This window comes from Rhinopithecus roxellana, chromosome 4 (assembly GCF_007565055.1).
Source record: "Rhinopithecus roxellana isolate Shanxi Qingling chromosome 4, ASM756505v1, whole genome shotgun sequence".
Classification (NCBI taxonomy): domain Eukaryota; kingdom Metazoa; phylum Chordata; class Mammalia; order Primates; family Cercopithecidae; genus Rhinopithecus; species Rhinopithecus roxellana.
The window spans coordinates 91,259,107-91,270,409 of NC_044552.1; positions in this window are offsets into that span (position 1 = coordinate 91,259,107).

The following is an 11,303-nucleotide window of genomic DNA, read 5'->3' on the forward strand; positions in this document are numbered from 1 at the left end:
TTGTGGGGAAAAGACCAACAAGCTGTATTGTGGTTTTCTAGATTGTTTCCTCAAGCCTTGTAACCTCCTAGCTCCTTACATTCCTAGTGGGAAATAGTTGCTGCAAATGCCTTGGGCTGCACTGCAAGCCCAAGTGTGCTGCACCGGTGTGATGCCCCACACTAAAACATCCAGAAATCATCATACATGTGAGGAAGAAGAAATAAAGCCTCAAACCCTTCGGAATAATAGGATATAAAATGGCCTTTTGTAACTGAATCTTGAAAATGGAAGGTTACCATGACTTGTCCTATTGCAACCTGGTTATCAAAATAACTTTTTTTTTTAATATGGCTATTCTCAAATACTGAAAATATTTGCATCTTTAAAGACACTTAATTCTATTCTATTATAGGTAAAGTAGCCTGTTTCTAGGTGGTTAGACTTGAAAAGATAGACTGAAAAGATAGGATATTTTGTATGCCTTTTTGCAATTGTATTTACTTTTAAGACCGATGCTGTTTAAAAAAGTATTCTTCAAATAATTGTAATATTTTACATGATCATGAAGTTCTTCAAATAAACAGATTTTAGAAACTACAAATTATAGTGAGATTTTCTGGTTTTGAAGGTTTGAAATGTGTGATTCTTACTAATAGATGTTTTATCCTTGTGATTGAAAATAAACCAAATTATGACATGGAATATAATATTACTCTGGGTAAAGTTTGCCATATATATCTTGTGTGTGTTATGTAAACACAGAAAACTACCAGCATGATTATCTCATATATTCTTTTCATTTAGAAGCCACAAAAGCTTTCACCTAAGTATGCTACTAGTACTTAGCTCCTTAAAAAATTTTGAGAAAATCCCCCTCTAAGTTTCCCAAACATGATGTTCTTGTCATTTTGATTGATTTTTTGACAGTGTTTATATTTCTTTTTCAAATGTCCAATATGAATAATAGTAACCTTCCCTTTGAACTATTGTCTGTTTTAAGAAAATATACATTACCTGCTAAAAATTAAAACTTCTCTTCAGCCAAATAAACTATTTGTATTTAACAGTGGATATTAAATTGAATTTTACCAAGTCCTTTAAATGTAACAAATACTCCAAATAGCCCTTTTAATTTCCTTAAACATAAAAAAATTCTGAATTCTAGCATTGACAGTTAACTATAAGATTTATTAAGTTGTTTATTTTACTTATTGGTGCACAAAGTCTGTACACAGCAAATAGAAAGAAAAGTCTTATTTGGAAGTTCTAGATTTTAGTTCCCAAAGCAATGACCCTTGCAATTTTTTGTTCAGCCAACTCTTTTGCATATAAGGATAGTTCAGATTCCATCTATATCCTTTCCTGTTTGTTTATTTTAACATTTTTATGAGTTCCAAAAATAAAATATCCCTTTAAAACTATCTCCATGCAGTTTAAATAACAAGGTTAACAAATAATAGTAAAAGTTTGGAAAGCCAAGAGCTAATGTTTTTACATAATATAGTCTCTCTAGGAGAAATAGAAACTTTTCTTGAAATATAAAAGTTTATGTGAAATTCATCACTTTTCACTTGGCATCATGTGAAACAAAATAAACATTTAACAAAAATTTTGTCTTGATCTTGTAAGCTATTATTCCAATAAAAAAATCAAATGCTATCATTTCAGTTCTTTTGGGAACAAGATGGGATGGTATTTATAAGTACAAAAATTATACATTTATGAAATTTACTCTCCAGTAGTATGGTGAATAATACATAACTCAAAAAATCTCTACGAATACAACTTTTAAATTTCATGTTAAATCTTGTTTTTGTTTCGATGTTATGTTTCTTCTATAGCAGAAGCTTTATCCTGTGAAATATAGAAATGTAAAAGTAGAAAACATTGTTCTCTCAAAAATACTTAAAAAAAATACTCATCAGCCCCAAGAACAGAATACAACTATCAAGGATCTTATTTAACAAGCCACACTTCTCCTTGTGGCTTGCTCCCCAATATTGTATGTTTCTGTCCATGCTTGTCTGACTTTCTCTCTCCCTTACACGCACACACACACACACACACACCCTCTTCTTCCTTCATAAAGCATGAATATTTATCAGATTTAAAGCACATGAACAGATATACTATTTGGCTGCTACAAAAAGAATAGAGATAACCAACTTAAATGAGTCATTTCATTATTTAACAATGTTTTTGTTATTTAACATTAACAATTCTCCCTTACATCTCACTGAGGAATCTTTTTACTTAAATTAGGGCACGTTTCCTTTTAATGTGTAACAAATATTAGCTAGTCCTCGACAATCATGTTATCCCTTATGTATTTAAATGTTAGTAATTCACTCAATCTTTTTTCTCTAAGTTAAATAATTCTAGTAGTTTATATTTTTATGTCTTAATTTGCACAAGAAATACACATCTTCATGGGTTTATTTATATAGTTTTTTTTTAAATGATCACTTCATGAGTTTAACAGTACAATTACAAAGATTAAAGGAGAAAAACAATTTTAGAACATATTCCCCTAAGATTTGGAGCAACACAGTGGATGAAGCAGAAAAAGCTGTTCCAGATGGCAGGAAACATAAAGGAGAAGTCTGTAGGCATGTTCTATCATAGGAAGATGTCTGATGGACTGGGAGTGGGCTGGGTTGAATAGAGAACAGTGAAAGAAGAGAAGGTAAAGTGGGGGGAGGGGAGGACAGAATGGGTGCAGAGGCTCTGGTAGTACACTATTATCTATGCGATGTTAAGATAGCATTTCAGAAAAACAGTTACATGGTCACTTGCCTTTATATGTGCCTAAAAACATGAACTTCAGGAATCCCAAAGAAAAAGGATTTTAGTTATAGAAAAGGAAGGGGAAGTTTTATCTGACAAATAGTGAGGAATCGCTACAGAATAAAAATAATGGATATCAAGGACACCAAAGTAGACACTACTGATGATAAAGAAAAACAGGTGTTTGAAAGAGTAAGGACTGAACAGAGCACCCACAAGTCTGACTTGAGACTCATATATAAGTTCTAATTCAAATTTAAGAATAAAGCCAACTTCGATTTAACTGAATTTAACCAAAATACTCCATTTTCTGAATTCCTATAAGAGATCTAGCTATATAATCTAATTTGTATATGATTTTTGTTTTTCTTCATATATGGGGATGTGTGTGTACTTGGCAAAGGTCCCCCTGACTTATGCCTCTGTTGCTTTATTCTCTTTCACAGATATTCTCATACATGTTTATTGAAACAATGACTAGCTGACTATTACAAAAAAAATAGTTCTATCATAGTTAAAAATTTAAAATAATATTGATACCAAGTAGATCTTTCAACCAAGATGTGTGTGCTAAAATTTAAGAAAAGCTTATAATTTGATTTTGAGATTACACCTACAATTCTTGTTGCACTAACAACTAACAATTTTCATGTTTACACTTGAGTGCCTAAAAATACAGGTGCAGATGAAATGGCTGGAGTGGATTTTTAAATGCTCATCAAAATTTACCAACTGATAATGATTTATAGACAAACTATGATAGCCTTTAAATAGAATATTTTCGTAAGAATATATGTTGTATTTCCCCTTAACAGGTATCAGAAGTAATGCCTCTAAGACATCATTAGCGAAAATCTTTCTTAAAAATGTTGAGTAAGTGGCATCATGTGAGAAGGAAGAAATATATTGTCTTTTTATCTTATTATACTTTGTACATGTTACACTTTACACTTGTTTTTGTAATTCAGTGTTTTGGGCTTTTTGGTAAGTACATGTGTAAGAATTCCATCTTTCCCTGATATTCCTGCATTTTCAGTTTTTTCCGTGTCTCTATGAAAGTTTCCTTCTTTTCCATCAGTGAAATGTTAGTTTCCAATGGTAAACCAAATATGGAAGATAAGATATGTAATTATTTGGAGAAACAATTCCCATGTTTTATTTTCAGTTTGGATATATTCTAAGAACTCTAAAAATATAAAGATGAATCTATTATTTCCTCTTATAGTTGGGACTGTCACACATTAAAATCTTCAACATTTCTTATTTTCAGCTGTCCTGGTTATTATGCAAAAGACTAAAACAATTTAAATAATTGGCGTCAAAAGGAGGATAAAACATGTAGCCTGCCTCCCTGCCTTCCTTCCTTTCTTCCTACTTTGCTTCCCTGCTTCCCCCTCCTTCCTGCTTTCTTTCCTCTATTTTTCTATAAGGAAAGAAATGAAGTGCTAAGTAGCAAACATTTGCTGTTTGTGCAGTATGTATTTGCATTTTTGTGTTGCCAAATTTTTCTTATTTCAACATTTTTGCCAAAGTCCAGGTAAATGTGGCCTTTTCATTCAGATGTCAGATTTTACTGAGTTAGAGGAATTACTAAATTTTAAAAAAAGTTTTTGCATTTTTCACAGTCTAATTATAAAGTTTTCAGGACTTACATAAACTTAAACCTCTCTATGGTTAATATTGCTTAACTTCACTTCTTTGAGATATTTAGATATCTTGTTTCATTTTCATTTTTAGGTACAGATCCTATCATACCTTAAAAAAATTTAAATCAGTTTGTGTTGAACACACAATGTCAAATTTCTGTGGCACAATAGTGAAGATATTTTTCCCTAAAACGTATTAACAAGCATTCTTCTATTAGAATAATAATTACAAAGGTAATTTCCTCTATTAATCACCCAACTTTTTTCCTGTTATTATTTTATCATCTTTTCCCTTTTTACTACTCATAATGTTTTAATAGAAAATTTTTTAATGTTAGAAAAGATGAAAAAAATAAGAACTTCTGTCACAAGTTCTGGTGTTCTGCATTGCTGTGAAGCTGTGTTTCTTTTTTCCTGGGCAAAATTACTTGAGTTGACATAAAAACCCAAAGTCAACCTCTAACATCTGTCCCTTGCCCTCATATGTCATTCCTACTACTATAGTATCCTTATTGCATCATTCTTCCTTTCTGTCTGTGAGTCAGCTGAAGAACCATCATTTAAACACTTATAATTTGATCCTCATTATGTACTTTGTTTCAACACACGGAGATGCCCAGCTTACTAGAGGCCGATAATCTGAAGCAGCAGTGACCCCTCTAACGGAAACATCTGGAAAACAAAGGTTTCATAGTCTGGCTAGTCTCCAGAAATTATCAGTTATTAAAATCTGACTTTGTTTAACAGCAATAACTCAATTTATGGAATGGATTGCGAGAGATATGAATCAATGGCTATATATACCATTCGAATTGAACTACAAAGAATTTACATTTTTGAAACAGAAACAATGAGTATTTATTTCATATAGACTATGTTTCTGTATCTTAACCTAATTGCTTTTATTATGAAATGTATATGTTTTACAATGCTAGCCGGAATAAAGTCTACCAAGTTATTTTTAGCAACTGCAAAACAGCATCCTAAAATTTTGTGAAATAATTGCTTGAGTGTGATAGACTCATGCATTTTTTATGAAAACACTTTTTGAGTGAGGGTATGATTTTCATATTTTAAAATTAACAGTTAATTTATAACAGATTATTTTTATTTATACAATATTATTAACCATAGAGAGGTTTGAATCAAGTCCTCTAGCCACAAGTAGATTGAAACTTACAAACTAGAGTCACAAGTTGCATTGACTTCAAAAAGTTTTTTAGTGTGCAGATATTTTCCTTTTAGCTTTTTTAGATTACAAACATGTTGTCATTCATTAAAAGTTTAGCGTATTTTTCCTAACATGATTTATGCTTCAACACAGTAATATTTGGAGTCTAGAAATCAAGTCATTAACTTTGGAACAATGTTTCAAACCTTTTTATTATGGAAAAATTGTCAAACATTCAAAAAAGTAAAGCGAATAGAAGAATAACCCCCAGGTTTCCAATTCCCAGTGTTCACAATTATCCACATTTCGACATTCTGGTTTTATCTATCCTCCCCAATCTTTCTTGCTTGAATATTTTAAAGTAAATCTCATCATTATCCTTGTAAATAATTTGTTGTGCAGTCCAGAAGCAAATTCTTGACTAAACTCTTTTATTCATTGATTGACTCATTTATTTACTATCTCATATATTAAACATTTGTTGAGCTACCATATTCCAGACACTGGATTAAGCCCTGAGAATTGATTAGCCAGGCAATGTCATTAGGATCCTTATTAAGAAGTTCTGTGATGATTGGAAATGTAAACTGCTAACAAATATCATTCAACTGCTTAAAACCCATCCATGATGCTTCATGAGTCCTGGGCAGTCCTTAGTATGATATGTGAGATCCTTCATGATCTCCCCACCTCGGACACGCCACACTCAATTTTATCCACCAGAGCATAATTGCTCTAAATTCCTTCTGTATGGAAATATTTAGTTTTCCAGATATGTCTCCTTTATTTTTTTGCACATACTGGCCTCTCTATAATCTTCCTCTCCAAACCAGGCCGATTCCCATGTGGTTTTCAAGAGACAGCCCATTCTTTGCCTCTTTGGGAAACCTTACCCTGTGTCTTTCCTCCCAGCAAACAAACCACTAGGTATTCATCCTTTGTGCTTCCAAAGAATCTTCTGTATATATCTACAGTGGTATAACATTCAGATAGTTTATTGTTTTATAGTGCTCTTACTCACTAAACTAAGAGGTCTTTTTAAGAATAGTTCCTGAACATTAGATTTCTGTATGCCCATTATGTGGCGCAATTCAGAATATACAACAGGTATTTAATAAATTCAGTAGGTTTTTTCCTTGGAATGTGTTGGTTAAATAAATAAACTATGGTCATTTCTGGAGGTATTTTAGGGTGGTGCCTAATGATGATTCCAGTTTGCCATAATTTCACAAGATTAACAAAATCCTGTGGAACCACTGGTAGTTTTCCCATTGAAGGGAAAGAAACAAAGTATGTGTTTTTTTTTTTTAAGAAACACCAGATTATCATGTGACATTTCAATATTGGCTCTCTTTTCAGTCTTCATTTCAGCATTATTTGAATATAAAATGAAGGGATGATTTGATCACTAAAATAAGGTCACAGAATAGAAAATAATATCCCAAAAAGAAGGCCTAACTTAATGAACAGCAATTCCATTTTTACCCCTTCACATTTCCACTTAAAACTTGATATCGTTTGGCTGTGTCCTCATGCAAATCTCATTTGAATTGTAGCTCCCATAATTCCCATGTGTCGTGGGAGGGAAAAAGTGGGAGATAATTGAATCATGAGGGCAGGTCTTCCCTGCGCTGTTCTCATGACAGTGAATAAGTCCAGATCTGATTGTTTTATGAATGGAAGTTCCCCCACACAACTCTCTTGCCTGCTGCCATGTAAGACATGTCTTGCTTCCCCTTCGCCTTCCACCATGACTGTGAGGCCTCCCCAGTCATGTGGAACTGGGAGTCAATTAAACCTATTTTCTTTATAAATTACCCAGTCTCACATATGTCTTTATTAGCAGTGTGAGAACAGATTAATACACCACTTAACTTTAGTATGTCGTTTTTAGCACATTCTTCTTGCCTATCTTTTATCTCCGTCTTACATCTTATACTCTCAAGAATCAGAGGGAAACAAGCATGCATGTAAATAGGGTATCTAATAAATAGCTTGGTGCATCAGCAAGGCTCCGCTAGCAAGTGAAAAAGAGAGTCTGGGCCATTACTCCCATAATTGTGGCAATTCCACACACAGGATCACAGAATTTTAGAGCTGGAACGTACCCTGCAGATTATCTAGTCCAAATTGCCTTTCAAAGAGGTTAAATGATTTGTCCAAATTCACACTCTCTTTTCAAATTTCAGTCAGCCTTGAAATCTTTTTGAGATTATTGGTGAAAGGGCAGGATAGCTGAATAGCCAAAAGAGAATAATTTAGCATGGAGAAGTCAACATGATTTCGCATGAGAAATGATGTTTGTAAATTTCACTAGAGTTGTTTCAGGGTATAAATAAGCATAACTAAGGAGATTTGGAGATAAAGTTTATATTTAAACTTTGAAAAAGCTTTATGAAAGTTCCTATATCAGAGACTACTTAGACAATCCCCATAAGAAATTGAGTTGGAGAGAAATAGGGAGAAATTTTAGTAGTTAACAATATAGACAGAGAAGAATCAAGTCCTAATTCTGTCTCTTACTGAGTGGCCTTGGGAAACTTATTTCACCTTGCTTAACATCATTTTTCCACAAATAATATAATAGGAATTTTACTTAACTCATAGGACTGCTGTGAGGATTGAATTAGATAATAAGATTATCTATAATAAAAGCTACCACATATTGAATATTTAGTATGATACCTAGTACTATGGGATATGCCAGACGTTGTTAACTACTTAATAAATATTACCTAATTTAATCTTTATAAGGCCCATATAAGGAAGGCAGTGTTACCTTCCCCACTTTAAAGATGAAAGAGACTGAGGCAAAGAATGATAAAACAGCTTGTCCTAAGTCATGAATTAGTGATTAATAAAGTCAGGAATAAAACCTAGGAAGGTTGCTCCAGAGCCTTCACTCTTAGCCAGTCAATCTCCCAACTCCTATGCTATTAATATGTATAAACCCTTTTCCATGCAGAGAACTAGGTACACAATAAGGGCTTAATAAATGTTGGATAATACTATTTTTATACTTTCTCATGTGGACAAAGAAAGGGATGCCTAATATTAACTAAAGGCCTAAGCATAAAATATTCTCTTTACAACTAACCTAGAAGGCACAGAGATGCCCAGGGAGGTTCCATGGCTCAACCACAGTCAGAAGCCAGTAAGGACAGAACCAGGATTCAGAAGACATTGGTCTTAGTCCAAAGCCCAGGGTCTTATTACTGCATTCCAACCTGAATTCTTATTTGGATCAATACTTTTATTTGTTCTTCCTCTTCTACCAAAAATGTGCTTAGATGTGTTAGTATGTATCTGCATAAGATACAAGGCACATATATGCACATTATCAATGTTTTCTTTGACCTACAGGTGAGCAAAATTTAGTAAAGAGAAAATAAAAAGTAACAAGGGAAGAATTTAGCCAGTTTCTGAAGAATAAGCAGCTAATGTCCCCAGAGTCTACACTGGAACCAGTCAATTTTCATGTTTTAGAACATGATGGGGCATACAAATACATGTTAACATGTATTGATTTTCAGTTGACAATATGTTTTTCTCAGGAGAAAAGAGCCAAGCCAATGTTGTCAAGTGGCAGGATGCAAGATGAGTTGCTAGACAAGGCATTTTTGAGTCATTTAGATTAGTCCCTGTGAAACATTGTCCTAAAAAGTTTCTATGCCACAACCTAATACAAAGTACCAAAAAGAAGAGTACTGGAAGCATAAAATATTATCCCATGGTACTGTACATCACCATTAAATGTATTTTGAAGTTCTAGTCACCACACTTCAAGGAATACATAAGGCTTGAAACCATATAGAGAAAGATAATTAAAATATTGTAAAGATGGAAAGTCGACTGCTGGAAAATGGACTAAATATGTTAATATCTTTGAAAACTGAGAAGGGATGTAGTAAAGTCAGGATGAAAATGGATAGGACAAACACAAAGTTATTCATCAAAATCTAGAATTCTAGAACCAGCAAGTATCTTGTTGCTGTCCTTGTTAACCTCTGAATAGTTCATAATGTATCTCCTGGAAGTAAGGGTATTTTCCACAGGATCACCATATATTATCACAGTTAGGATATTTAACATTAATACTATTACCTAACATATCCACATCCAAGTTTCTCCACTGTCCCAATGAGGTCAATGAGGTCCTTTATTGCCCTTTTTTCCTTTCTTCTTTCCTCTTCTCTCCCTCTCTCCGTCTTTCCTTTTTCTCTCCCTCCTTCTTTCCTCCTTTTTTCCTCCTTCCTTCTTCCCTTCCTTTTTTCCTCCTTCCTCCCTCTTTCCCTCCATCTTTCCTTTCTTCTTTTCTCCTTCTCTCCCTCCCTTTCTCCCTCCTTGCATCCTTTCTTATTTCATTCCTTCCTTCCTTCCTCCCTCCCTCCCTTCCTTCCTTTTCCTTTCCTTCTTCCCTTCCTCCCTCCCTCTCTTTTTCCTTCTTGTCTCTTTGCTTCTTCCTTACTTCCTCCCTTCCTCCTTGCTCTCTCCTTCTTTCTTCCTCTTTCCTTCCTTTCTTCTTCCTTTCTTCCTTTCTTATTCCTTTCCCTTCTTTTCTCCTTTCTTCTTCCTTTCATCTTCCTTTCTCCTTCCTTTCTTCCTCCTTCCTTTCTCTCTTCTTTCCTTTCTTCTTTCCTTCCTCCCTTCTTCCCTCCCTCTCTTCTTCCCTCCTCCCTTCCATTCTTTCCTTCCTTTCCTCCTTTCCTTCCTTCCTTCCCTCCCTCCCTTCTTCCTTCCTTCTTTCCTTCCTTTCTTCCTTCTTTCTTTCCTTCCTTCTGTCCTTCCCTCCCTCCCTCCTTTATTCTTTCCTTCCTTCCTTCCTTCATTCCTCCTTCATTCTTCCCTCCTTCCCTCTTTCATTCCCCTCTTCATTCCCTCCTTTATTCCCTCCTTCCCTCCATCCTTTTTTTGACCCAGGGTCAGGTATATCAAGTTGCATTTACGTGATATAATGCTCTATTTTCACTTCATCTGGAACAGTTGTCCAGAATTTTCCATCTCTGATGGCATCCTTAGTTTTTCAGAGTCCAGGAAAAGTCTTTTGCAGAACATTTCTCAGTTTGAATTTTGCTAATTGTTTCTTCATGATTATATTAAATTTGAAGATTTTTGGCAAGAATAAATACTACATAGTTAATGTTGTATCCTGTAAACACTTCTTAAAGACTGGAAGAGAAGAGATTTAGAACTGTTAAAGTCTAACTGTATCCCAGAGTATTTGTTATTTCCAAGAGCAAAGAAAGTAATATCATTGGTTCAAAAGGTTTAAAATAAAAGGGCTTAATCTATAACACTTAAATCTGTTAAGAAATTGATGAATGTTTTAGAATAACTCTTCAACTTTTTGCAGGTGACATTATGTGGCCTAGTATGCCTTTCCACAGATATCTCTTGACATTACTCTCAGGAACAGAAAATTGACTTTGTTGTACTAGCTTGACTAAACATGGCATTTTCTAATGTCTCTCTCTTTCTCTCATCACAAAGGCAAATCTCAGTCAGTTAGACATTTGCAACATTGATTCTAAATGCTCTTTCAGGGTACATTTGAAGAGATGCAAAAATCTTTGAGAGAAAAATATTTGTATATTAATACTGTCTAACCCTATAAGTTACTGACATCCTCAGTGATCTTGAGTGCATAGTTCTTTCACTTAACAACTCAAAGTTGGGAGAAGATATAGATGTACAAAATATACAGAGAATTACTAACT